Consider the following 25,256-nt stretch of genomic DNA (forward strand, 5'->3'; position numbering starts at 1 on the left):
GCCTTCGGCGCCTGGCAAAGCAGCGCGTGCCTTCGCCGCCTGGCCTCCTAAGAAAGCGCTGCGTGCCTTCTCGCCCTCGCCGCCTAGCAAAGCGCCGTGTTCCTTCGGCGCCTAGCAAAGCAGCGCGTGCCTTCGCCGCCTAAGAAAGCGCTGCGTGCCTTTTCGCCCTCGCCGCCCAACAAAGCGCCCTGTCCCTTCACCGCCTCCCGAACCGCTTCGTCCCTTCGCCGCCTCGCCGCCTAGCAAAGCGCTGCTTGCCTTCGCCGCCTCACACACCGCTGCGTCCCTTCGCCGCCTCGCCGCTTAGCAAACGCCGTGGGAGCGCCGAAGGGACACGGCGCTTTTGTAGGCGCCGAAGGCACGTGGCGCTTTGCTAAGCACCGAGGCAGCGAAGGCACGCAGCCATTTGATCGTGCTCGACGGGCTAGGGCGCCTTGCTAGGCGGCGAAGGCACGCAGCGCTTTGCCAGGCGCCCAGGGACGCAGCGCTCGGCGAGGGCACGCAGTGCTTTGCCAGGCGCCGAAGGCACTCAGCGCTTTGCCAGGCGCCGAAGGCACGCAGCGCTCTAGCAGGCGGCGAGGGCACACAGTGCTTTGCTAGGCGGCGAGCGGACGTGGAGCTTTGCTAGGCAGCCAAGGCTGAGGACGCTTTGCTAGGCGCTTTGCTAGGCGGCGAAGGCACGAAGCGATTTGGGAGGCGGCGAAGGCACACGGCGCTTTGCTAGGCGGCGAGGGCGAGAAGGCACGCAGCGCTTTCTGAGGCGGCGAGGCGGCCAAGGCACGCGCTGCTTTGCTCGGCGCCGAAGGCACGCAGCGCTTCCTTCGTTTGCGAGGCAGCGAAGAGATGGAGCGCTTTGCTTCTTGGCCAGGCAGCGAAGAGGCGCCGTGCTTTGCTTTCTGCCACTCAGCGAATACACGCAGCGCTCTGCTTTTTGGCGAGGCAGTGAACAGATGCAGCGTTTAGTTTGCGAGGCGGCCAAGAGACGCGGCGCTTTGCATGCTGGCGAGGCGGCGAGCAGATCGAGTGCTTTGCTTGTTGGCGAGGCAGCGAAGAGATTCAGCAGTCTCCTTGTTTGTGACACAGCGACCATGCACAGTGCTTGCTCTTTGTGCGAGGCAGCGAAGAGATGCAGCACTTTGCTTGTGCACCAGGTGGCGCAGTGGCATGGCGGATGACTTTTTCGCCTGGAGGCGAAGCGAGGCAGCACTTTGTTAGTTGGCGAGGCAGCGAAGAGACGCAGCAGGCTGCTTGTTTGTGAGACAGCCAACATGCACAGTGGTTAGCTATTGTGCGAGGCAGCGAATGAGGGCAGAGCAAATCGCTTTGTGCGTTCGCCGCCTCGCTGCCTAGCAAAGCGTCGTCTGCCTTGGGCGCCTAGCAAAGCTGCGCGTGCCGTCGCCGTCAAGCAAAGCGCCGTGTTCCTTGGGCGCCTAGCAAAGAAGTGCCTGCGTTCGGCGCCTCGCCGCATTGCAGCCTAGCAAAGCGCTGCGTGCCTTCGGCGGCTGGCAAAGCAGTGCGTGCCTTCGCCGCCTCACACACCGCGTTGTGCCTTCGGCGCCTGGCAAAGCAGCGCGTGCCTTCGCCGCCTGGCCTCCTAAGAAAGCGCTGCGTGCCTTCTCGCCCTCGCCGCCTAGCAAAGCGCCGTGTTCCTTCGGCGCCTAGCAAAGCAGCGCGTGCCTTCGCCGCCTAAGAAAGCGCTGCGTGCCTTTTCGCCCTCGCCGCCCAACAAAGCGCCCTGTCCCTTCACCGCCTCCCGAACCGCTTCGTCCCTTCGCCGCCTCGCCGCCTAGCAAAGCGCTGCTTGCCTTCGCCGCCTCACACACCGCTGCGTCCCTTCGCCGCCTCGCCGCTTAGCAAACGCCGTGGGAGCGCCGAAGGGACACGGCGCTTTTGTAGGCGCCGAAGGCACGTGGCGCTTTGCTAAGCACCGAGGCAGCGAAGGCACGCAGCCATTTGATCGTGCTCGACGGGCTAGGGCGCCTTGCTAGGCGGCGAGGCGGCGAAGGCACGCAGCGCTTTGCCAGGCGCCCAGGGACGCAGCGCTCGGCGAGGGCACGCAGTGCTTTGCCAGGCGCCGAAGGCACTCAGCGCTTTGCCAGGCGCCGAAGGCACGCAGCGCTCTAGCAGGCGGCGAGGGCACACAGTGCTTTGCTAGGCGGCGAGCGGACGTGGAGCTTTGCTAGGCAGCCAAGGCTGAGGACGCTTTGCTAGGCGCTTTGCTAGGCGGCGAAGGCACGAAGCGATTTGGGAGGCGGCGAAGGCACACGGCGCTTTGCTAGGCGGCGAGGGCGAGAAGGCACGCAGCGCTTTCTGAGGCGGCGAGGCGGCCAAGGCACGCGCTGCTTTGCTAGGCGCCGAAGGCACGCAGCGCTTCCTTCGTTTGCGAGGCAGCGAAGAGATGGAGCGCTTTGCTTCTTGGCCAGGCAGCGAACAGGCGCCGTGCTTTGCTTTCTGCCACTCAGCGAATACACGCAGCGCTCTGCTTTTTGGCGAGGCAGTGAACAGATGCAGCGTTTAGTTTGCGAGGCGGCCAAGAGACGCGGCGCTTTGCATGCTGGCGAGGCGGCGAGCAGATCGAGTGCTTTGCTTGTTGGCGAGGCAGCGAAGAGATGCAGCGGTTTGCTTGTTGGCGAGGCAGCGAAGAGATTCAGCAGTCTCCTTGTTTGTGACACAGCGACCATGCCCAGTGCTTGCTCTTTGTGCGAGGCAGCGAAGAGATGCAGCACTTTGCTTGTGCACCAGGTGGCGCAGTGGCATGGCGGATGACTTTTTCGCCTGGAGGCGAAGCGAGGCAGCACTTTGTTAGTTGGCGAGGCAGTGAAGAGACGCAGCAGGCTGCTTGTTTGTGAGACAGCCAACATGCACAGTGGTTAGCTATTGTGCGAGGCAGCGAATGAGGGCAGAGCAAATCGCTTTGTGCCTTCGCCGCCTCGCTGCCTAGCAAAGCGTCGTCTGCCTTGGGCGCCTAGCAAAGCTGCGCGTGCCGTCGCCGTCAAGCAAAGCGCCGTGTTCCTTGGGCGCCTAGCAGAGAAGTGCCTGCGTTCGGCGCCTCGCCGCATTGCAGCCTAGCAAAGCGCTGCGTGCCTTCGGCGGCTGGCAAAGCAGTGCGTGCCTTCGCCGCCTCACACACCGCGTTGTGCCTTCGGCGCCTGGCAAAGCAGCGCGTGCCTTCGCCGCCTGGCCTCCTAAGAAAGCGCTGCGTGCCTTCTCGCCCTCGCCGCCTAGCAAAGCGCCGTGTTCCTTCGGCGCCTAGCAAAGCAGCGCGTGCCTTCGCCGCCTAAGAAAGCGCTGCGTGCCTTTTCGCCCTCGCCGCCCAACAAAGCGCCCTGTCCCTTCACCGCCTCCCGAACCGCTTCGTCCCTTCGCCGCCTCGCCGCTTAGCAAACGCCGTGGGAGCGCCGAAGGGACACGGCGCTTTTGTAGGCGCCGAAGGCACGTGGCGCTTTGCTAAGCACCGAGGCAGCGAAGGCACGCAGCCATTTGATCGTGCTCGACGGGCTAGGGCGCCTTGCTAGGCGGCGAGGCGGCGAAGGCACGCAGCGCTTTGCCAGGCGCCCAGGGACGCAGCGCTCGGCGAGGGCACGCAGTGCTTTGCCAGGCGCCGAAGGCACTCAGCGCTTTGCCAGGCGCCGAAGGCACGCAGCGCTCTAGCAGGCGGCGAGGGCACACAGTGCTTTGCTAGGCGGCGAGCGGACGTGCAGCTTTGCTAGGCAGCCAAGGCTGAGGACGCTTTGCTAGGCGCTTTGCTAGGCGGCGAAGGCACGAAGCGATTTGGGAGGCGGCGAAGGCACACGGCGCTTTGCTAGGCGGCGAGGGCGAGAAGGCACGCAGCGCTTTCTGAGGCGGCGAGGCGGCCAAGGCACGCGCTGCTTTGCTCGGCGCCGAAGGCACGCAGCGCTTCCTTCGTTTGCGAGGCAGCGAAGAGATGGAGCGCTTTGCTTCTTGGCCAGGCAGCGAACAGGCGCCGTGCTTTGCTTTCTGCCACTCAGCGAATACACGCAGCGCTCTGCTTTTTGGCGAGGCAGTGAACAGATGCAGCGTTTAGTTTGCGAGGCGGCCAAGAGACGCGGCGCTTTGCATGCTGGCGAGGCGGCGAGCAGATCGAGTGCTTTGCTTGTTGGCGAGGCAGCGAAGAGATTCAGCAGTCTCCTTGTTTGTGACACAGCGACCATGCACAGTGCTTGCTCTTTGTGCGAGGCAGCGAAGAGATGCAGCACTTTGCTTGTGCACCAGGTGGCGCAGTGGCATGGCGGATGACTTTTTCGCCTGGAGGCGAAGCGAGGCAGCACTTTGTTAGTTGGCGAGGCAGCGAAGAGACGCAGCAGGCTGCTTGTTTGTGAGACAGCCAACATGCACAGTGGTTAGCTATTGTGCGAGGCAGCGAATGAGGGCAGAGCAAATCGCTTTGTGCCTTCGCCGCCTCGCTGCCTAGCAAAGCGTCGTCTGCCTTGGGCGCCTAGCAAAGCTGCGCGTGCCGTCGCCGTCAAGCAAAGCGCCGTGTTCCTTGGGCGCCTAGCAAAGAAGTGCCTGCGTTGGGCGCCTCGCCGCATTGCAGCCTAGCAAAGCGCTGCGTGCCTTCGGCGGCTGGCAAAGCAGTGCGTGCCTTCGCCGCCTCACACACCGCGTTGTGCCTTCGGCGCCTGGCAAAGCAGCGCGTGCCTTCGCCGCCTGGCCTCCTAAGAAAGCGCTGCGTGCCTTCTCGCCCTCGCCGCCTAGCAAAGCGCCGTGTCCCTTCGCCGCCTCGCCGCCTAGCAAAGCTCCGCGTGCCGTCGCCGCCTACAAAGCGCCGTGTTCCTTCGGCGCCTAGCAAAGCAGCGCGTGCCTTCGCCGCCTAAGAAAGCGCTGCGTGCCTTTTCGCCCTCGCCGCCCAACAAAGCGCCCTGTCCCTTCACCGCCTCCCGAACCGCTTCGTCCCTTCGCCGCCTCGCCGCTTAGCAAACGCCGTGGGAGCGCCGAAGGGACACGGCGCTTTTGTAGGCGCCGAAGGCACGTGGCGCTTTGCTAAGCACCGAGGCAGCGAAGGCACGCAGCCATTTGATCGTGCTCGACGGGCTAGGGCGCCTTGCTAGGCGGCGAAGGCACTCAGCGCTTTGCCAGGCGCCCAGGGACGCAGCGCTCGGCGAGGGCACGCAGTGCTTTGCCAGGCGCCGAAGGCACGCAGCGCTCTAGCAGGCGGCGAGGGCACACAGTGCTTTGCTAGGCGGCGAGCGGACGTGGAGCTTTGCTAGGCAGCCAAGGCTGAGGACGCTTTGCTAGGCGCTTTGCTAGGCGGCGAAGGCACGAAGCGATTTGGGAGGCGGCGAAGGCACACGGCGCTTTGCTAGGCGGCGAGGGCGAGAAGGCACGCAGCGCTTTCTGAGGCGGCGAGGCGGCCAAGGCACGCGCTGCTTTGCTCGGCGCCGAAGGCACGCAGCGCTTCCTTCGTTTGCGAGGCAGCGAAGAGATGGAGCGCTTTGCTTCTTCGCCAGGCAGCGAAGAGGCGCCGTGCTTTGCTTTCTGCCACTCAGCGAATACACGCAGCGCTCTGCTTTTTGGCGAGGCAGTGAACAGATGCAGCGTTTAGTTTGCGAGGCGGCCAAGAGACGCGGCGCTTTGCATGCTGGCGAGGCGGCGAGCAGATCGAGTGCTTTGCTTGTTGGCGAGGCAGCGAAGAGATTCAGCAGTCTCCTTGTTTGTGACACAGCGACCATGCACAGTGCTTGCTCTTTGTGCGAGGCAGCGAAGAGATGCAGCACTTTGCTTGTGCACCAGGTGGCGCAGTGGCATGGCGGATGACTTTTTCGCCTGGAGGCGAAGCGAGGCAGCACTTTGTTAGTTGGCGAGGCAGCGAAGAGACGCAGCAGGCTGCTTGTTTGTGAGACAGCCAACATGCACAGTGGTTAGCTATTGTGCGAGGCAGCGAATGAGGGCAGAGCAAATCGCTTTGTGCGTTCGCCGCCTCGCTGCCTAGCAAAGCGTCGTCTGCCTTGGGCGCCTAGCAAAGCTGCGCGTGCCGTCGCCGTCAAGCAAAGCGCCGTGTTCCTTGGGCGCCTAGCAAAGAAGTGCCTGCGTTCGGCGCCTCGCCGCATTGCAGCCTAGCAAAGCGCTGCGTGCCTTCGGCGGCTGGCAAAGCAGTGCGTGCCTTCGCCGCCTCACACACCGCGTTGTGCCTTCGGCGCCTGGCAAAGCAGCGCGTGCCTTCGCCGCCTGGCCTCCTAAGAAAGCGCTGCGTGCCTTCTCGCCCTCGCCGCCTACAAAGCTCCTCGTGCCGTCGCCGCCTACAAAGCGCCGTGTTCCTTCGGCGCCTAGCAAAGCAGCGCGTGCCTTCGCCGCCTAAGAAAGCGCTGCGTGCCTTTTCGCCCTCGCCGCCCAACAAAGCGCCCTGTCCCTTCACCGCCTCCCGAACCGCTTCGTCCCTTCGCCGCCTCGCCGCTTAGCAAACGCCGTGGGAGCGCCGAAGGGACACGGCGCTTTTGTAGGCGCCGAAGGCACGTGGCGCTTTGCTAAGCACCGAGGCAGCGAAGGCACGCAGCCATTTGATCGTGCTCGACGGGCTAGGGCGCCTTGCTAGGCGGCGAGGCGGCGAAGGCACGCAGCGCTTTGCCAGGCGCCCAGGGACGCAGCGCTCGGCGAGGGCACGCAGTGCTTTGCCAGGCGCCGAAGGCACTCAGCGCTTTGCCAGGCGCCGAAGGCACGCAGCGCTCTAGCAGGCGGCGAGGGCACACAGTGCTTTGCTAGGCGGCGAGCGGACGTGGAGCTTTGCTAGGCAGCCAAGGCTGAGGACGCTTTGCTAGGCGCTTTGCTAGGCGGCGAAGGCACGAAGCGATTTGGGAGGCGGCGAAGGCACACGGCGCTTTGCTAGGCGGCGAGGGCGAGAAGGCACGCAGCGCTTTCTGAGGCGGCGAGGCGGCCAAGGCACGCGCTGCTTTGCTCGGCGCCGAAGGCACGCAGCGCTTCCTTCGTTTGCGAGGCAGCGAAGAGATGGAGCGCTTTGCTTCTTGGCCAGGCAGCGAAGAGGCGCCGTGCTTTGCTTTCTGCCACTCAGCGAATACACGCAGCGCTCTGCTTTTTGGCGAGGCAGTGAACAGATGCAGCGTTTAGTTTGCGAGGCGGCCAAGAGACGCGGCGCTTTGCATGCTGGCGAGGCGGCGAGCAGATCGAGTGCTTTGCTTGTTGGCGAGGCAGCGAAGAGATTCAGCAGTCTCCTTGTTTGTGACACAGCGACCATGCCCAGTGCTTGCTCTTTGTGCGAGGCAGCGAAGAGATGCAGCACTTTGCTTGTGCACCAGGTGGCGCAGTGGCATGGCGGATGACTTTTTCGCCTGGAGGCGAAGCGAGGCAGCACTTTGTTAGTTGGCGAGGCAGTGAAGAGACGCAGCAGGCTGCTTGTTTGTGAGACAGCCAACATGCACAGTGGTTAGCTATTGTGCGAGGCAGCGAATGAGGGCAGAGCAAATGGCTTTGTGCCTTCGCCGCCTCGCTGCCTAGCAAAGCGTCGTCTGCCTTGGGCGCCTAGCAAAGCTGCGCGTGCCGTCGCCGTCAAGCAAAGCGCCGTGTTCCTTGGGCGCCTAGCAGAGAAGTGCCTGCGTTCGGCGCCTCGCCGCATTGCAGCCTAGCAAAGCGCTGCGTGCCTTCGGCGGCTGGCAAAGCAGTGCGTGCCTTCGCCGCCTCACACACCGCGTTGTGCCTTCGGCGCCTGGCAAAGCAGCGCGTGCCTTCGCCGCCTGGCCTCCTAAGAAAGCGCTGCGTGCCTTCTCGCCCTCGCCGCCTAGCAAAGCGCCGTGTTCCTTCGGCGCCTAGCAAAGCAGCGCGTGCCTTCGCCGCCTAAGAAAGCGCTGCGTGCCTTTTCGCCCTCGCCGCCCAACAAAGCGCCCTGTCCCTTCACCGCCTCCCGAACCGCTTCGTCCCTTCGCCGCCTCGCCGCCTAGCAAAGCGCTGCTTGCCTTCGCCGCCTCACACACCGCTGCGTCCCTTCGCCGCCTCGCCGCTTAGCAAACGCCGTGGGAGCACCGAAGGGTCACGGCGCTTTTGTAGGCGCCGAAGGCACGTGGCGCTTTGCTAAGCACCGAGGCAGCGAAGGCACGCAGCCATTTGATCGTGCTCGACGGGCTAGGGCGCCTTGCGAGGCGGCGAAGGCACGCAGCGCTTTGCCAGGCGCCCAGGGACGCAGCGCTCGGCGAGGGCACGCAGTGCTTTGCCAGGCGCCGAAGGCACTCAGCGCTTTGCCAGGCGCCGAAGGCACGCAGCGCTCTAGCAGGCGGCGAGGGCACACAGTGCTTTGCTAGGCGGCGAGCGGACGTGGAGCTTTGCTAGGCAGCCAAGGCTGAGGACGCTTTGCTAGGCGCTTTGCTAGGCGGCCAAGGCACGAAGCGATTTGGGAGGCGGCGAAGGCACACGGCGCTTTGCTAGGCGGCGAGGGCGAGAAGGCACGCAGCGCTTTCTGAGGCGGCGAGGCGGCCAAGGCACGCGCTGCTTTGCTCGGCGCCGAAGGCACGCAGCGCTTCCTTCGTTTGCGAGGCAGCGAAGAGATGGAGCGCTTTGCTTCTTGGCCAGGCAGCGAAGAGGCGCCGTGCTTTGCTTTCTGCCACTCAGCGAATACACGCAGCGCTCTGCTTTTTGGCGAGGCAGTGAACAGATGCAGCGTTTAGTTTGCGAGGCGGCCAAGAGACGCGGCGCTTTGCATGCTGGCGAGGCGGCGAGCAGATCGAGTGCTTTGCTTGTTGGCGAGGCAGCGAAGAGATTCAGCAGTCTCCTTGTTTGTGACACAGCGACCATGCACAGTGCTTGCTCTTTGTGCGAGGCAGCGAAGAGATGCAGCACTTTGCTTGTGCACCAGGTGGTGCAGTGGCATGGCGGATGACTTTTTCGCCTGGAGGCGAAGCGAGGCAGCACTTTGTTAGTTGGCGAGGCAGCGAAGAGACGCAGCAGGCTGCTTGTTTGTGAGACAGCCAACATGCACAGTGGTTAGCTATTGTGCGAGGCAGCGAATGAGGGCAGAGCAAATCGCTTTGTGCCTTCGCCGCCTCGCTGCCTAGCAAAGCGTCGTCTGCCTTGGGCGCCTAGCAAAGCTGCGCGTGCCGTCGCCGTCAAGCAAAGCGCCGTGTTCCTTGGGCGCCTAGCAAAGAAGTGCCTGCGTTCGGCGCCTCGCCGCATTGCAGCCTAGCAAAGCGCTGCGTGCCTTCGGCGGCTGGCAAAGCAGTGCGTGCCTTCGCCGCCTCACACACCGCGTTGTGCCTTCGGCGCCTGGCAAAGCAGCGCGTGCCTTCGCCGCCTGGCCTCCTAAGAAAGCGCTGCGTGCCTTCTCGCCCTCGCCGCCTAGCAAAGCGCCGTGTTCCTTCGGCGCCTAGCAAAGCAGCGCGTGCCTTCGCCGCCTAAGAAAGCGCTGCGTGCCTTTTCGCCCTCGCCGCCCAACAAAGCGCCCTGTCCCTTCACCGCCTCCCGAACCGCTTCGTCCCTTCGCCGCCTCGCCGCCTAGCAAAGCGCTGCTTGCCTTCGCCGCCTCACACACCGCTGCGTCCCTTCGCCGCCTCGCCGCTTAGCAAACGCCGTGGGAGCGCCGAAGGGTCACGGCGCTTTTGTAGGCGCCGAAGGCACGTGGCGCTTTGCTAAGCACCGAGGCAGCGAAGGCACGCAGCCATTTGATCGTGCTCGACGGGCTAGGGCGCCTTGCGAGGCGGCGAAGGCACGCAGCGCTTTGCCAGGCGCCCAGGGACGCAGCGCTCGGCGAGGGCACGCAGTGCTTTGCCAGGCGCCGAAGGCACTCAGCGCTTTGCCAGGCGCCGAAGGCACGCAGCGCTCTAGCAGGCGGCGAGGGCACACAGTGCTTTGCTAGGCGGCGAGCGGACGTGGAGCTTTGCTAGGCAGCCAAGGCTGAGGACGCTTTGCTAGGCGCTTTGCTAGGCGGCCAAGGCACGAAGCGATTTGGGAGGCGGCGAAGGCACACGGCGCTTTGCTAGGCGGCGAGGGCGAGAAGGCACGCAGCGCTTTCTGAGGCGGCGAGGCGGCCAAGGCACGCGCTGCTTTGCTCGGCGCCGAAGGCACGCAGCGCTTCCTTCGTTTGCGAGGCAGCGAAGAGATGGAGCGCTTTGCTTCTTGGCCAGGCAGCGAAGAGGCGCCGTGCTTTGCTTTCTGCCACTCAGCGAATACACGCAGCGCTCTGCTTTTTGGCGAGGCAGTGAACAGATGCAGCGTTTAGTTTGCGAGGCGGCCAAGAGACGCGGCGCTTTGCATGCTGGCGAGGCGGCGAGCAGATCGAGTGCTTTGCTTGTTGGCGAGGCAGCGAAGAGATTCAGCAGTCTCCTTGTTTGTGACACAGCGACCATGCACAGTGCTTGCTCTTTGTGCGAGGCAGCGAAGAGATGCAGCACTTTGCTTGTGCACCAGGTGGTGCAGTGGCATGGCGGATGACTTTTTCGCCTGGAGGCGAAGCGAGGCAGCACTTTGTTAGTTGGCGAGGCAGCGAAGAGACGCAGCAGGCTGCTTGTTTGTGAGACAGCCAACATGCACAGTGGTTAGCTATTGTGCGAGGCAGCGAATGAGGGCAGAGCAAATGGCTTTGTGCCTTCGCCGCCTCGCTGCCTAGCAAAGCGTCGTCTGCCTTGGGCGCCTAGCAAAGCTGCGCGTGCCGTCGCCGTCAAGCAAAGCGCCGTGTTCCTTGGGCGCCTAGCAAAGAAGTGCCTGCGTTCGGCGCCTCGCCGCATTGCAGCCTAGCAAAGCGCTGCGTGCCTTCGGCGGCTGGCAAAGCAGTGCGTGCCTTCGCCGCCTCACACACCGCGTTGTGCCTTCGGCGCCTGGCAAAGCAGCGCGTGCCTTCGCCGCCTGGCCTCCTAAGAAAGCGCTGCGTGCCTTCTCGCCCTCGCCGCCTAGCAAAGCGCCGTGTGCCTTCGCCGCCTCGCCGCCTAGCAAAGCTCCGCGTGCCGTCGCCGCCTACAAAGCGCCGTGTTCCTTCGGCGCCTAGCAAAGCAGCGCGTGCCTTCGCCGCCTAAGAAAGCGCTGCGTGCCTTTTCGCCCTCGCCGCCCAACAAAGCGCCCTGTCCCTTCACCGCCTCCCGAACCGCTTCGTCCCTTCGCCGCCTCGCCGCTTAGCAAACGCCGTGGGAGCGCCGAAGGGACACGGCGCTTTTGTAGGCGCCGAAGGCACGTGGCGCTTTGCTAAGCACCGAGGCAGCGAAGGCACGCAGCCATTTGATCGTGCTCGACGGGCTAGGGCGCCTTGCGAGGCGGCGAGGCGGCGAAGGCACGCAGTGCTTTGCCAGGCGCCGAAGGCACTCAGCGCTTTGCCAGGCGCCGAAGGCACGCAGCGCTCTAGCAGGCGGCGAGGGCACACAGTGCTTTGCTAGGCGGCGAGCGGACGTGGAGCTTTGCTAGGCAGCCAAGGCTGAGGACGCTTTGCTTGGCGCTTTGCTAGGCGGCGAAGGCACGAAGCGATTTGGGAGGCGGCGAAGGCACACGGCGCTTTGCTAGGCGGCGAGGGCGAGAAGGCACGCAGCGCTTTCTGAGGCGGCGAGGCGGCCAAGGCACGCGCTGCTTTGCTAGGCGCCGAAGGCACGCAGCGCTTCCTTCGTTTTCGAGGCAGCGAAGAGGTGGAGCGCTTTGCTTGTCGGCCAGGCAGCGAACAGGCGCCGTGCTTTGCTTTCTGCCACTCAGCGAATACACGCAGCGCTCTGCTTTTTGGCGAGGCACTGAACAGATGCAGCGTTTAGTTTGCGAGGCGGCCAAGAGACGCGGCGCTTTGCATGCTGGCGAGGCGGCGAGCAGATCGAGTGCTTTGCTTGTTGGCGAGGCAGCGAAGAGATGCAGCGGTTTGCTTGTTGGCGAGGCAGCGAAGAGATTCAGCAGTCTCCTTGTTTGTGACACAGCGACCATGCACAGTGCTTGCTCTTTGTGCGAGGCAGAGAAGAGATGCAGCACTTTGCTTGTGCACCAGGTGGCGCAGTGGCATGGCGGATGACTTTTTCGCCTGGAGGCGAAGCGAGGCAGCACTTTGTTAGTTGGCGAGGCAGCGAAGAGACGCAGCAGGCTGCTTGTTTGTGAGACAGCCAACATGCCCAGTGGTTAGCTATTGTGCGAGGCAGCGAATGACCGCCGAGCAAATCGCTTTGTGCGTTCGCCGCCTCGCTGCCTAGCAAAGCGTCGTCTGCCTTGGGCGCCTAGCAAAGCTGCGCGTGCCGTCGCCGTCAGGCAAAGCGCCGTGTTCCTTGGGCGCCTAGCAAGGAACTGCCTGCGTTCGGCGCCTCGCCGCATTGCAGCCTAGCAAAGCGCTGCGTGCCTTCGGCGGCTAGCAAAGCAGTGCGTGCCTTCGCCGCCTCACACACCGCGTTGTGCCTTCGGCGCCTGGCAAAGCAGCGCGTGCCTTCGCCGCCTGGCCTCCTAAGAAAGCGCTGCGTGCCTTCTCGCCCTCGCCGCCTAGCAAAGCGCCGTGTTCCTTCGGCGCCTAGCAAAGCAGCGCGTGCCTTCGCCGCCTAAGAAAGCGCTGCGTGCCTTTTCGCCCTCGCCGCCCAACAAAGCGCCCTGTCCCTTCACCGCCTCCCGAACCGCTTCGTCCCTTCGCCGCCTCGCCGCCTAGCAAAGCGCTGCTTGCCTTCGCCGCCTCACACACCGCTGCGTCCCTTCGCCGCCTCGCCGCTTAGCAAACGCCGTGGGAGCGCCGAAGGGACACGGCGCTTTTGTAGGCGCCGAAGGCACGTGGCGCTTTGCTAAGCACCGAGGCAGCGAAGGCACGCAGCCATTTGATCGTGCTCGACGGGCTAGGGCGCCTTGCGAGGCGGCCAAGGCACGCAGCGCTTTGCCAGGCGCCCAGGGACGCAGCGCTCGGCGAGGGCACGCAGTGCTTTGCCAGGCGCCGAAGGCACTCAGCGCTTTGCCAGGCGCCGAAGGCACGCAGCGCTCTAGCAGGCGGCGAGGGCACACAGTGCTTTGCTAGGCGGCGAGCGGACGTGGAGCTTTGCTAGGCAGCCAAGGCTGAGGACGCTTTGCTAGGCGCTTTGCTAGGCGGCGAAGGCACGAAGCGATTTGGGAGGCGGCGAAGGCACACGGCGCTTTGCTAGGCGGCGAGGGCGAGAAGGCACGCAGCGCTTTCTGAGGCGGCGAGGCGGCCAAGGCACGCGCTGCTTTGCTCGGCGCCGAAGGCACGCAGCGCTTCCTTCGTTTGCGAGGCAGCGAAGAGATGGAGCGCTTTGCTTCTTGGCCAGGCAGCGAACAGGCGCCGTGCTTTGCTTTCTGCCACTCAGCGAATACACGCAGCGCTCTGCTTTTTGGCGAGGCAGTGAACAGATGCAGCGTTTAGTTTGCGAGGCGGCCAAGAGACGCGGCGCTTTGCATGCTGGCGAGGCGGCGAGCAGATCGAGTGCTTTGCTTGTTGGCGAGGCAGCGAAGAGATTCAGCAGTCTCCTTGTTTGTGACACAGCGACCATGCCCAGTGCTTGCTCTTTGTGCGAGGCAGCGAAGAGATGCAGCACTTTGCTTGTGCACCAGGTGGCGCAGTGGCATGGCGGATGACTTTTTCGCCTGGAGGCGAAGCGAGGCAGCACTTTGTTAGTTGGCGAGGCAGCGAAGAGACGCAGCAGGCTGCTTGTTTGTGAGACAGCCAACATGCACAGTGGTTAGCTATTGTGCGAGGCAGCGAATGAGGGCAGAGCAAATCGCTTTGTGCCTTCGCCGCCTCGCTGCCTAGCAAAGCGTCGTCTGCCTTGGGCGCCTAGCAAAGCTGCGCGTGCCGTCGCCGTCAAGCAAAGCGCCGTGTTCCTTGGGCGCCTAGCAAAGAAGTGCCTGCGTTCGGCGCCTCGCCGCATTGCAGCCTAGCAAAGCGCTGCGTGCCTTCGGCGGCTGGCAAAGCAGTGCGTGCCTTCGCCGCCTCACACACCGCGTTGTGCCTTCGGCGCCTGGCAAAGCAGCGCGTGCCTTCGCCGCCTGGCCTCCTAAGAAAGCGCTGCGTGCCTTCTCGCCCTCGCCGCCTAGCAAAGCGCCGTGTTCCTTCGGCGCCTAGCAAAGCAGCGCGTGCCTTCGCCGCCTAAGAAAGCGCTGCGTGCCTTTTCGCCCTCGCCGCCCAACAAAGCGCCCTGTCCCTTCACCGCCTCCCGAACCGCTTCGTCCCTTCGCCGCCTCGCCGCCTAGCAAAGCGCTGCTTGCCTTCGCCGCCTCACACACCGCTGCGTCCCTTCGCCGCCTCGCCGCTTAGCAAACGCCGTGGGAGCGCCGAAGGGACACGGCGCTTTTGTAGGCGCCGAAGGCACGTGGCGCTTTGCTAAGCACCGAGGCAGCGAAGGCACGCAGCCATTTGATCGTGCTCGACGGGCTCGGGCGCCTTGCTAGGCGGCGAGGCGGCGAAGGCACGCAGCGCTTTGCCAGGCGCCCAGGGACGCAGCGCTCGGCGAGGGCACGCAGTGCTTTGCCAGGCGCCGAAGGCACTCAGCGCTTTGCCAGGCGCCGAAGGCACGCAGCGCTCTAGCAGGCGGCGAGGGCACACAGTGCTTTGCTAGGCGGCGAGCGGACGTGGAGCTTTGCTAGGCAGCCAAGGCTGAGGACGCTTTGCTAGGCGCTTTGCTAGGCGGCCAAGGCACGAAGCGATTTGGGAGGCGGCGAAGGCACACGGCGCTTTGCTAGGCGGCGAGGGCGAGAAGGCACGCAGCGCTTTCTGAGGCGGCGAGGCGGCCAAGGCACGCGCTGCTTTGCTAGGCGCCGAAGGCACGCAGCGCTTCCTTCGTTTGCGAGGCAGCGAAGAGATGGAGCGCTTTGCTTCTTGGCCAGGCAGCGAAGAGGCGCCGTGCTTTGCTTTCTGCCACTCAGCGAATACACGCAGCGCTCTGCTTTTTGGCGAGGCAGTGAACAGATGCAGCGTTTAGTTTGCGAGGCGGCCAAGAGACGCGGCGCTTTGCATGCTGGCGAGGCGGCGAGCAGATCGAGTGCTTTGCTTGTTGGCGAGGCAGCGAAGTGATGCAGCGGTTTGCTTGTTGGCGAGGCAGCGAAGGGATTCAGCAGTCTCCTTGTTTGTGACACAGCGACCATGCCCAGTGCTTGCTCTTTGTGCGAGGCAGCGAAGAGATGCAGCACTTTGCTTGTGCACCAGGTGGCGCAGTGGCATGGCGGATGACTTTTTCGCCTGGAGGCGAAGCGAGGCAGCACTTTGTTAGTTGGCGAGGCAGCGAAGAGACGCAGCAGGCTGCTTGTTTGTGAGACAGCCAACATGCACAGTGGTTAGCTATTGTGCGAGGCAGCGAATGAGGGCAGAGCAAATGGCTTTGTGCCTTCGCCGCCTCGCTGCCTAGCAAAGCGTCGTCTGCCTTGGGCGCCTAGCAAAGCTGCGCGTGCCGTCGCCGTCAAGCAAAGCGCCGTGTTCCTTGGGCGCCTAGCAAAGAAGTGCCTGCGTTCGGCGCCTCGCCGCATTGCAGCCTAGCAAAGCGCTGCGTGCCTTCGGCGGCTGGCAAAGCAGTGCGTGCCTTCGCCGCCTCACACACCGCGTTGTGCCTTCGGCGCCTGGCAAAGCAGCGCGTGCCTTCGCCGCCTGGCCTCCTAAGAAAGCGCTGCGTGCCTTCTCGCCCTCGCCGCCTAGCAAAGCGCCGTGTCCCTTCGCCGCCTCGCCGCCTAGCAAAGCTGCGCGTGCCGTCGCCGCCTACAAAGCGCCGTGTTCCTTCGGCGCCTAGCAAAGCAGCGCGTGCCTTCGCCGCCTAAGAAAGCGCTGCGTGCCTTTTCGCCCTCGCCGCCCAACAAAGCGCCCTGTCCCTTCACCGCCTCCCGAACCGCTTCGTCCCTTCGCCGCCTCGCCGCTTAGCAAACGCCGTGGGAGCGCCGAAGGGACACGGCGCTTTTGTAGGCGCCGAAGGCACGTGGCGCTTTGCTAAGCACCGAGGCAGCGAAGGCACGCAGCCATTTGATCGTGCTCGACGGGCTAGGGCGCCTTGCTAGGCGGCGAGGCGGCGAAGGCACGCAGCGCTTTGCCAGGCGCCCAGGGACGCAGCGCTCGGCGAGGGCACGCAGTGCTTTGCCAGGCGCCGAAGGCACTCAGCGCTTTGCCAGGCGCCGAAGGCACGCAGCGCTCTAGCAGGCGGCGAGGGCACACAGTGCTTTGCTAGGCGGCGAGCGGACGTGGAGCTTTGCTAGGCAGCCAAGGCTGAGGACGCTTTGCTAGGCGCTTTGCTAGGCGGCGAAGGCACGAAGCGATTTGGGAGGCGGCGAAGGCACACGGCGCTTTGCTAGGCGGCGAGGGCGAGAAGGCACGCAGCGCTTTCTGAGGCGGCGAGGCGGCCAAGGCACGCGCTGCTTTGCTCGGCGCCGAAGGCACGCAGCGCTTCCTTCGTTTGCGAGGCAGCGAAGAGATGGAGCGCTTTGCTTCTTGGCCAGGCAGCGAAGAGGCGCCGTGCTTTGCTTTCTGCCACTCAGCGAATACACGCAGCGCTCTGCTTTTTGGCGAGGCAGTGAACAGATGCAGCGTTTAGTTTGCGAGGCGGCCAAGAGACGCGGCGCTTTGCATGCTGGCGAGGCGGCGAGCAGATCGAGTGCTTTGCTTGTTGGCGAGGCAGCGAAGAGATTCAGCAGTCTCCTTGTTTGTGACACAGCGACCATGCCCAGTGCTTGCTCTTTGTGCGAGGCAGCGAAGAGATGCAGCACTTTGCTTGTGCACCAGGTGGCGCAGTGGCATGGCGGATGACTTTTTCGCCTGGAGGCGAAGCGAGGCAGCACTTTGTTAGTTGGCGAGGCAGCGAAGAGACGCAGCAGGCTGCTTGTTTGTGAGACAGCCAACATGCACAGTGGTTAGCTATTGTGCGAGGCAGCGAATGAGGGCAGAGCAAATCGCTTTGTGCGTTCGCCGCCTCGCTGCCTAGCAAAGCGTCGTCTGCCTTGGGCGCCTAGCAAAGCTGCGCGTGCCGTCGCCGTCAAGCAAAGCGCCGTGTTCCTTGGGCGCCTAGCAAAGAAGTGCCTGCGTTCGGCGCCTCGCCGCATTGCAGCCTAGCAAAGCGCTGCGTGCCTTCGGCGGCTGGCAAAGCAGTGCGTGCCTTCGCCGCCTCACACACCGCGTTGTGCCTTCGGCGCCTGGCAAAGCAGCGCGTGCCTTCGCCGCCTGGCCTCCTAAGAAAGCGCTGCGTGCCTTCTCGCCCTCGCCGCCTAGCAAAGCGCCGTGTCCCTTCGCCGCCTCGCCGCCTAGCAAAGCTCCGCGTGCCGTCGCCGCCTACAAAGCGCCCTGTTCCTTCGGCGCCTAGCAAAGCAGCGCGTGCCTTCGCCGCCTAAGAAAGCGCTGCGTGCCTTTTCGCCCTCGCCGCCCAACAAAGCGCCCTGTCCCTTCACCGCCTCCCGAACCGCTTCGTCCCTTCGCCGCCTCGCCGCTTAGCAAACGCCGTGGGAGCGCCGAAGGGACACGGCGCTTTTGTAGGCGCCGAAGGCACGTGGCGCTTTGCTAAGCACCGAGGCAGCGAAGGCACGCAGCCATTTGATCGTGCTCGACGGGCTAGGGCGCCTTGCTAGGCGGCGAGGCGGCGAAGGCACGCAGCGCTTTGCCAGGCGCCCAGGGACGCAGCGCTCGGCGAGGGCACGCAGTGCTTTGCCAGGCGCCGAAGGCACTCAGCGCTTTGCCAGGCGCCGAAGGCACGCAGCGCTCTAGCAGGCGGCGAGGGCACACAGTGCTTTGCTAGGCGGCGAGCGGACGTGGAGCTTTGCTAGGCAGCCAAGGCTGAGGACGCTTTGCTAGGCGCTTTGCTAGGCGGCGAAGGCACGAAGCGATTTGGGAGGCGGCGAAGGCACACGGCGCTTTGCTAGGCGGCGAGGGCGAGAAGGCACGCAGCGCTTTCTGAGGCGGCGAGGCGGCCAAGGCACGCGCTGCTTTGCTCGGCGCCGAAGGCACGCAGCGCTTCCTTCGTTTGCGAGGCAGCGAAGAGATGGAGCGCTTTGCTTCTTCGCCAGGCAGCGAAGAGGCGCCGTGCTTTGCTTTCTGCCACTCAGCGAATACACGCAGCGCTCTGCTTTTTGGCGAGGCAGTGAACAGATGCAGCGTTTAGTTTGCGAGGCGGCCAAGAGACGCGGCGCTTTGCATGCTGGCGAGGCGGCGAGCAGATCGAGTGCTTTGCTTGTTGGCGAGGCAGCGAAGAGATTCAGCAGTCTCCTTGTTTGTGACACAGCGACCATGCCCAGTGCTTGCTCTTTGTGCGAGGCAGCGAAGAGATGCAGCACTTTGCTTGTGCACCAGGTGGCGCAGTGGCATGGCGGATGACTTTTTCGCCTGGAGGCGAAGCGAGGCAGCACTTTGTTAGTTGGCGAGGCAGCGAAGAGACGCAGCAGGCTGCTTGTTTGTGAGACAGCCAACATGCACAGTGCTTAGCTATTGTGCGAGGCAGCGAATGAGGGCAGAGCAAATCGCTTTGTGCCTTCGCCGCCTCGCTGCCTAGCAAAGCGTCGTCTGCCTTGGGCGCCTAGCAAAGCTGCGCGTGCCGTCGCCGTCAAGCAAAGCGCCGTGTTCCTTGGGCGCCTAGCAGAGAAGTGCCTGCGTTCGGCGCCTCGCCGCATTGCAGCCTAGCAAAGCGCTGCGTGCCTTCGGCGGCTGGCAAAGCAGTGCGTGCCTTCGCCGCCTCACACACCGCGTTGTGCCTTCGGCGCCTGGCAAAGCAGCGCGTGCCTTCGCCGCCTGGCCTCCTAAGAAAGCGCTGCGTGCCTTCTCGCCCTCGCCGCCTAGCAAAGCGCCGTGTTCCTTCGGCGCCTAGCAAAGCAGCGCGTGCCTTCGCCGCCTAAGAAAGCGCTGCGTGCCTTTTCGCCCTCGCCGCCCAACAAAGCGCCCTGTCCCTTCACCGCCTCCCGAACCGCTTCGTCCCTTCGCCGCCTCGCCGCTTAGCAAACGCCGTGGGAGCGCCGAAGGGACACGGCGCTTTTGTAGGCGCCGAAGGCACGTGGCGCTTTGCTAAGCACCGAGGCAGCGAAGGCACGCAGCCATTTGATCGTGCTCGACGGGCTAGGGCGCCTTGCGAGGCGGCGAGGCGGCGAAGGCACGCAGCGCTTTGCCAGGCGCCGAAGGCACTCAGCGCTTTGCCAGGCGCCGAAGGCACGCAGCGCTCTAGCAGGCGGCGAGGGCACACAGTGCTTTGCTAGGCGGCGAGCGGACGTGGAGCTTTGCTAGGCAGCCAAGGCTGAGGACGCTTTGCTTGGCGCTTTGCTAGGCGGCGAAGGCACGAAGCGATTTGGGAGGCGGCGAAGGCACACGGCGCTTTGCTAGGCGGCGAGGGCGAGAAGGCACGCAGCGCTTTCTGAGGCGGCGAGGCGGCCAAGGCACGCGCTGCTTTGCTCGGCGCCGAAGGCACGCAGCGCTTCCTTCGTTTGCGAGGCAGCGAAGAGATGGAGCGCTTTGCTTCTTGGCCAGGCAGCGAACAGGCGCCGTGCTTTGCTTTCTGCCACTCAGCGAATACACGCAGCGCTCTGCTTTTTGGCGAGGCAGTGAACAGATGCAGCGTTTAGTTTGCGAGGCGGCCAAGAGACGCGGCGCTTTGCATGCTGGCGAGGCGGCGAGCAGATCGAGTGCTTTGCTTGTTGGCGAGGCAGCGAAGAGATGCAGCGGTTTGCTTGTTGGCGAGGCAGCGAAGAGATTCAGCAGTCTCCTTGTTTGTGACACAGCGACCATGCCCAGTGCTTGCTCTTTGTGCGAGGCAGCGAAGAGATGCAGCACTTTGCTTGTGCACCAGGTGGCGCAGTGGCATGGCGGATGACTTTTTCGCCTGGAGGCGAAGCGAGGCAGCACTTTGTTAGTTGGCGAGGCAGCGAAGAGACGCAGCAGGCTGCTTGTTTGTGAGACAGCCAACATGCACAGTGGTTAGCTATTGTGCGAGGCAGCGAATGAGGTCAGAGCAAATCGCTTTGTGCCTTCGCCGCCTCGCTGCCTAGCAAAGCGTCGTCTGCCTTGGGCGCCTAGCAAAGCTGCGCGTGCCGTCGCCGTCAAGCAAAGCGCCGTGTTCCTTGGGCGCCTAGCAAAGAAGTGCCTGCGTTTGGCGCCTCGCCGCATTGCAGCCTAGCAAAGCGCTGCGTGCCTTCGGCGGCTGGCAAAGCAGTGCGTGCCTTCGCCGCCTCACACACCGCGTTGTGCCTTCGGCGCCTGGCAAAGCAGCGCGTGCCTTCGCCGCCTGGCCTCCTAAGAAAGCGCTGCGTGCCTTCTCGCCCTCGCCGCCTAGCAAAGCGCCGTGTCCCTTCGCCGCCTCGCCGCCTAGCAAAGCTCCGCGTGCCGTCGCCGCCTACAAAGCGCCGTGTTCCTTCGGCGCCTAGCAAAGCAGCGCGTGCCTTCGCCGCCTAAGAAAGCGCTGCGTGCCTTTTCGCCCTCGCCGCCCAACAAAGCGCCCTGTCCCTTCACCGCCTCCCGAACCGCTTCGTCCCTTCGCCGCCTCGCCGCTTAGCAAACGCCGTGGGAGCGCCGAAGGGACACGGCGCTTTTGTAGGCGCCGAAGGCACGTGGCGCTTTGCTAAGCACCGAGGCAGCGAAGGCACGCAGCCATTTGATCGTGCTCGACGGGCTAGGGCGCCTTGCGAGGCGGCGAGGCGGCGAAGGCACGCAGCGCTTTGCCAGGCGCCGAAGGCACTCAGCGCTTTGCCAGGCGCCGAAGGCACGCAGCGCTCTAGCAGGCGGCGAGGGCACACAGTGCTTTGCTAGGCGGCGAGCGGACGTGGAGCTTTGCTAGGCAGCCAAGGCTGAGGACGCTTTGCTTGGCGCTTTGCTAGGCGGCGAAGGCACGAAGCGATTTGGGAGGCGGCGAAGGCACACGGCGCTTTGCTAGGCGGCGAGGGCGAGAAGGCACGCAGCGCTTTCTGAGGCGGCGAGGCGGCCAAGGCACGCGCTGCTTTGCTCGGCGCCGAAGGCACGCAGCGCTTCCTTCGTTTGCGAGGCAGCGAAGAGATGGAGCGCTTTGCTTCTTGGCCAGGCAGCGAACAGGCGCCGTGCTTTGCTTTCTGCCAGTCAGCGAATACACGCAGCGCTCTGCTTTTTGGCGAGGCAGTGAACAGATGCAGCGTTTAGTTTGCGAGGCGGCCAAGAGACGCGGCGCTTTGCATGCTGGCGAGGCGGCGAGCAGATCGAGTGCTTTGCTTGTTGGCGAGGCAGCGAAGAGATGCAGCGGTTTGCTTGTTGGCGAGGCAGCGAAGAGATTCAGCAGTCTCCTTGTTTGTGACACAGCGACCATGCACAGTGCTTGCTCTTTGTGCGAGGCAGAGAAGAGATGCAGCACTTTGCTTGTGCACCAGGTGGCGCAGTGGCATGGCGGATGACTTTTTCGCCTGGAGGCGAAGCGAGGCAGCACTTTGTTAGTTGGCGAGGCAGCGAAGAGACGCAGCAGGCTGCTTGTTTGTGAGACAGCCAACATGCACAGTGGTTAGCTATTGTGCGAGGCAGCGAATGAGGGCAGAGCAAATCGCTTTGTGCGTTCGCCGCCTCGCTGCCTAGCAAAGCGTCGTCTGCCTTGGGCGCCTAGCAAAGCTGCGCGTGCCGTCGCCGTCAAGCAAAGCGCCGTGTTCCTTGGGCGCCTAGCAGAGAAGTGCCTGCGTTCGGCGCCTCGCCGCATTGCAGCCTAGCAAAGCGCTGCGTGCCTTCGGCGGCTAGCAAAGCAGTGCGTGCCTTCGCCGCCTCACACACCGCGTTGTGCCTTCGGCGCCTGGCAAAGCAGCGCGTGCCTTCGCCGCCTGGCCTCCTAAGAAAGCGCTGCGTGCCTTCTCGCCCTCGCCGCCTAGCAAAGCGCCGTGTCCCTTCGCCGCCTCGCCGCCTAGCAAAGCTGCGCGTGCCGTCGCCGCCTACAAAGCGCCCTGTTCCTTCGGCGCCTAGCAAAGCAGCGCGTGCCTTCGCCGCCTAAGAAAGCGCTGCGTGCCTTTTCGCCCTCGCCGCCCAACAAAGCGCCCTGTCCCTTCACCGCCTCCCGAACCGCTTCGTCCCTTCGCCGCCTCGCCGCTTAGCAAACGCCGTGGGAGCGCCGAAGGGACACGGCGCTTTTGTAGGCGCCGAAGGCACGTGGCGCTTTGCTAAGCACCGAGGCAGCGAAGGCACGCAGCCATTTGATCGTGCTCGACGGGCTAGGGCGCCTTGCGAGGCGGCCAAGGCACGCAGCGCTTTGCCAGGCGCCCAGGGACGCAGCGCTCGGCGAGGGCACGCAGTGCTTTGCCAGGCGCCGAAGGCACTCAGCGCTTTGCCAGGCGCCGAAGGCACGCAGCGCTCTAGCAGGCGGCGAGGGCACACAGTGCTTTGCTAGGCGGCGAGCGGACGTGGAGCTTTGCTAGGCAGCCAAGGCTGAGGACGCTTTGCTAGGCGCTTTGCTAGGCGGCGAAGGCACGAAGCGATTTGGGAGGCGGCGAAGGCACACGGCGCTTTGCTAGGCGGCGAGGGCGAGAAGGCACGCAGCGCTTTCTGAGGCGGCGAGGCGGCCAAGGCACGCGCTGCTTTGCTCGGCGCCGAAGGCACGCAGCGCTTCCTTCGTTTGCGAGGCAGCGAAGAGATGGAGCGCTTTGCTTCTTGGCCAGGCAGCGAACAGGCGCCGTGCTTTGCTTTCTGCCACTCAGCGAATACACGCAGCGCTCTGCTTTTTGGCGAGGCAGTGAACAGATGCAGCGTTTAGTTTGCGAGGCGGCCAAGAGACGCGGCGCTTTGCATGCTGGCGAGGCGGCGAGCAGATCGAGTGCTTTGCTTGTTGGCGAGGCAGCGAAGAGATTCAGCAGTCTCCTTGTTTGTGACACAGCGACCATGCCCAGTGCTTGCTCTTTGTGCGAGGCAGCGAAGAGATGCAGCACTTTGCTTGTGCACCAGGTGGCGCAGTGGCATGGCGGATGACTTTTTCGCCTGGAGGCGAAGCGAGGCAGCACTTTGTTAGTTGGCGAGGCAGCGAAGAGACGCAGCAGGCTGCTTGTTTGTGAGACAGCCAACATGCACAGTGGTTAGCTATTGTGCGAGGCAGCGAATGAGGGCAGAGCAAATCGCTTTGTGCCTTCGCCGCCTCGCTGCCTAGCAAAGCGTCGTCTGCCTTGGGCGCCTAGCAAAGCTGCGCGTGCCGTCGCCGTCAAGCAAAGCGCCGTGTTCCTTGGGCGCCTAGCAAAGAAGTGCCTGCGTTCGGCGCCTCGCCGCATTGCAGCCTAGCAAAGCGCTGCGTGCCTTCGGCGGCTGGCAAAGCAGTGCGTGCCTTCGCCGCCTCACACACCGCGTTGTGCCTTCGGCGCCTGGCAAAGCAGCGCGTGCCTTCGCCGCCTGGCCTCCTAAGAAAGCGCTGCGTGCCTTCTCGCCCTCGCCGCCTAGCAAAGCGCCGTGTTCCTTCGGCGCCTAGCAAAGCAGCGCGTGCCTTCGCCGCCTAAGAAAGCGCTGCGTGCCTTTTCGCCCTCGCCGCCCAACAAAGCGCCCTGTCCCTTCACCGCCTCCCGAACCGCTTCGTCCCTTCGCCGCCTCGCCGCCTAGCAAAGCGCTGCTTGCCTTCGCCGCCTCACACACCGCTGCGTCCCTTCGCCGCCTCGCCGCTTAGCAAACGCCGTGGGAGCGCCGAAGGGACACGGCGCTTTTGTAGGCGCCGAAGGCACGTGGCGCTTTGCTAAGCACCGAGGCAGCGAAGGCACGCAGCCATTTGATCGTGCTCGACGGGCTCGGGCGCCTTGCTAGGCGGCGAGGCGGCGAAGGCACGCAGCGCTTTGCCAGGCGCCCAGGGACGCAGCGCTCGGCGAGGGCACGCAGTGCTTTGCCAGGCGCCGAAGGCACTCAGCGCTTTGCCAGGCGCCGAAGGCACGCAGCGCTCTAGCAGGCGGCGAGGGCACACAGTGCTTTGCTAGGCGGCGAGCGGACGTGGAGCTTTGCTAGGCAGCCAAGGCTGAGGACGCTTTGCTAGGCGCTTTGCTAGGCGGCCAAGGCACGAAGCGATTTGGGAGGCGGCGAAGGCACACGGCGCTTTGCTAGGCGGCGAGGGCGAGAAGGCACGCAGCGCTTTCTGAGGCGGCGAGGCGGCCAAGGCACGCGCTGCTTTGCTAGGCGCCGAAGGCACGCAGCGCTTCCTTCGTTTGCGAGGCAGCGAAGAGATGGAGCGCTTTGCTTCTTGGCCAGGCAGCGAAGAGGCGCCGTGCTTTGCTTTCTGCCACTCAGCGAATACACGCAGCGCTCTGCTTTTTGGCGAGGCAGTGAACAGATGCAGCGTTTAGTTTGCGAGGCGGCCAAGAGACGCGGCGCTTTGCATGCTGGCGAGGCGGCGAGCAGATCGAGTGCTTTGCTTGTTGGCGAGGCAGCGAAGTGATGCAGCGGTTTGCTTGTTGGCGAGGCAGCGAAGGGATTCAGCAGTCTCCTTGTTTGTGACACAGCGACCATGCCCAGTGCTTGCTCTTTGTGCGAGGCAGCGAAGAGATGCAGCACTTTGCTTGTGCACCAGGTGGCGCAGTGGCATGGCGGATGACTTTTTCGCCTGGAGGCGAAGCGAGGCAGCACTTTGTTAGTTGGCGAGGCAGCGAAGAGACGCAGCAGGCTGCTTGTTTGTGAGACAGCCAACATGCACAGTGGTTAGCTATTGTGCGAGGCAGCGAATGAGGGCAGAGCAAATGGCTTTGTGCCTTCGCCGCCTCGCTGCCTAGCAAAGCGTCGTCTGCCTTGGGCGCCTAGCAAAGCTGCGCGTGCCGTCGCCGTCAAGCAAAGCGCCGTGTTCCTTGGGCGCCTAGCAAAGAAGTGCCTGCGTTCGGCGCCTCGCCGCATTGCAGCCTAGCAAAGCGCTGCGTGCCTTCGGCGGCTGGCAAAGCAGTGCGTGCCTTCGCCGCCTCACACACCGCGTTGTGCCTTCGGCGCCTGGCAAAGCAGCGCGTGCCTTCGCCGCCTGGCCTCCTAAGAAAGCGCTGCGTGCCTTCTCGCCCTCGCCGCCTAGCAAAGCGCCGTGTCCCTTCGCCGCCTCGCCGCCTAGCAAAGCTGCGCGTGCCATCGCCGCCTACAAAGCGCCGTGTTCCTTCGGCGCCTAGCAAAGCAGCGCGTGCCTTCGCCGCCTAAGAAAGCGCTGCGTGCCTTTTCGCCCTCGCCGCCCAACAAAGCGCCCTGTCCCTTCACCGCCTCCCGAACCGCTTCGTCCCTTCGCCGCCTCGCCGCTTAGCAAACGCCGTGGGAGCGCCGAAGGGACACGGCGCTTTTGTAGGCGCCGAAGGCACGTGGCGCTTTGCTAAGCACCGAGGCAGCGAAGGCACGCAGCCATTTGATCGTGCTCGACGGGCTAGGGCGCCTTGCTAGGCGGCGAGGCGGCGAAGGCACGCAGCGCTTTGCCAGGCGCCCAGGGACGCAGCGCTCGGCGAGGGCACGCAGTGCTTTGCCAGGCGCCGAAGGCACTCAGCGCTTTGCC

Source organism: Apteryx mantelli, chromosome 10, assembly GCF_036417845.1.
Source record: "Apteryx mantelli isolate bAptMan1 chromosome 10, bAptMan1.hap1, whole genome shotgun sequence".
NCBI classification, from domain to species: domain Eukaryota; kingdom Metazoa; phylum Chordata; class Aves; order Apterygiformes; family Apterygidae; genus Apteryx; species Apteryx mantelli.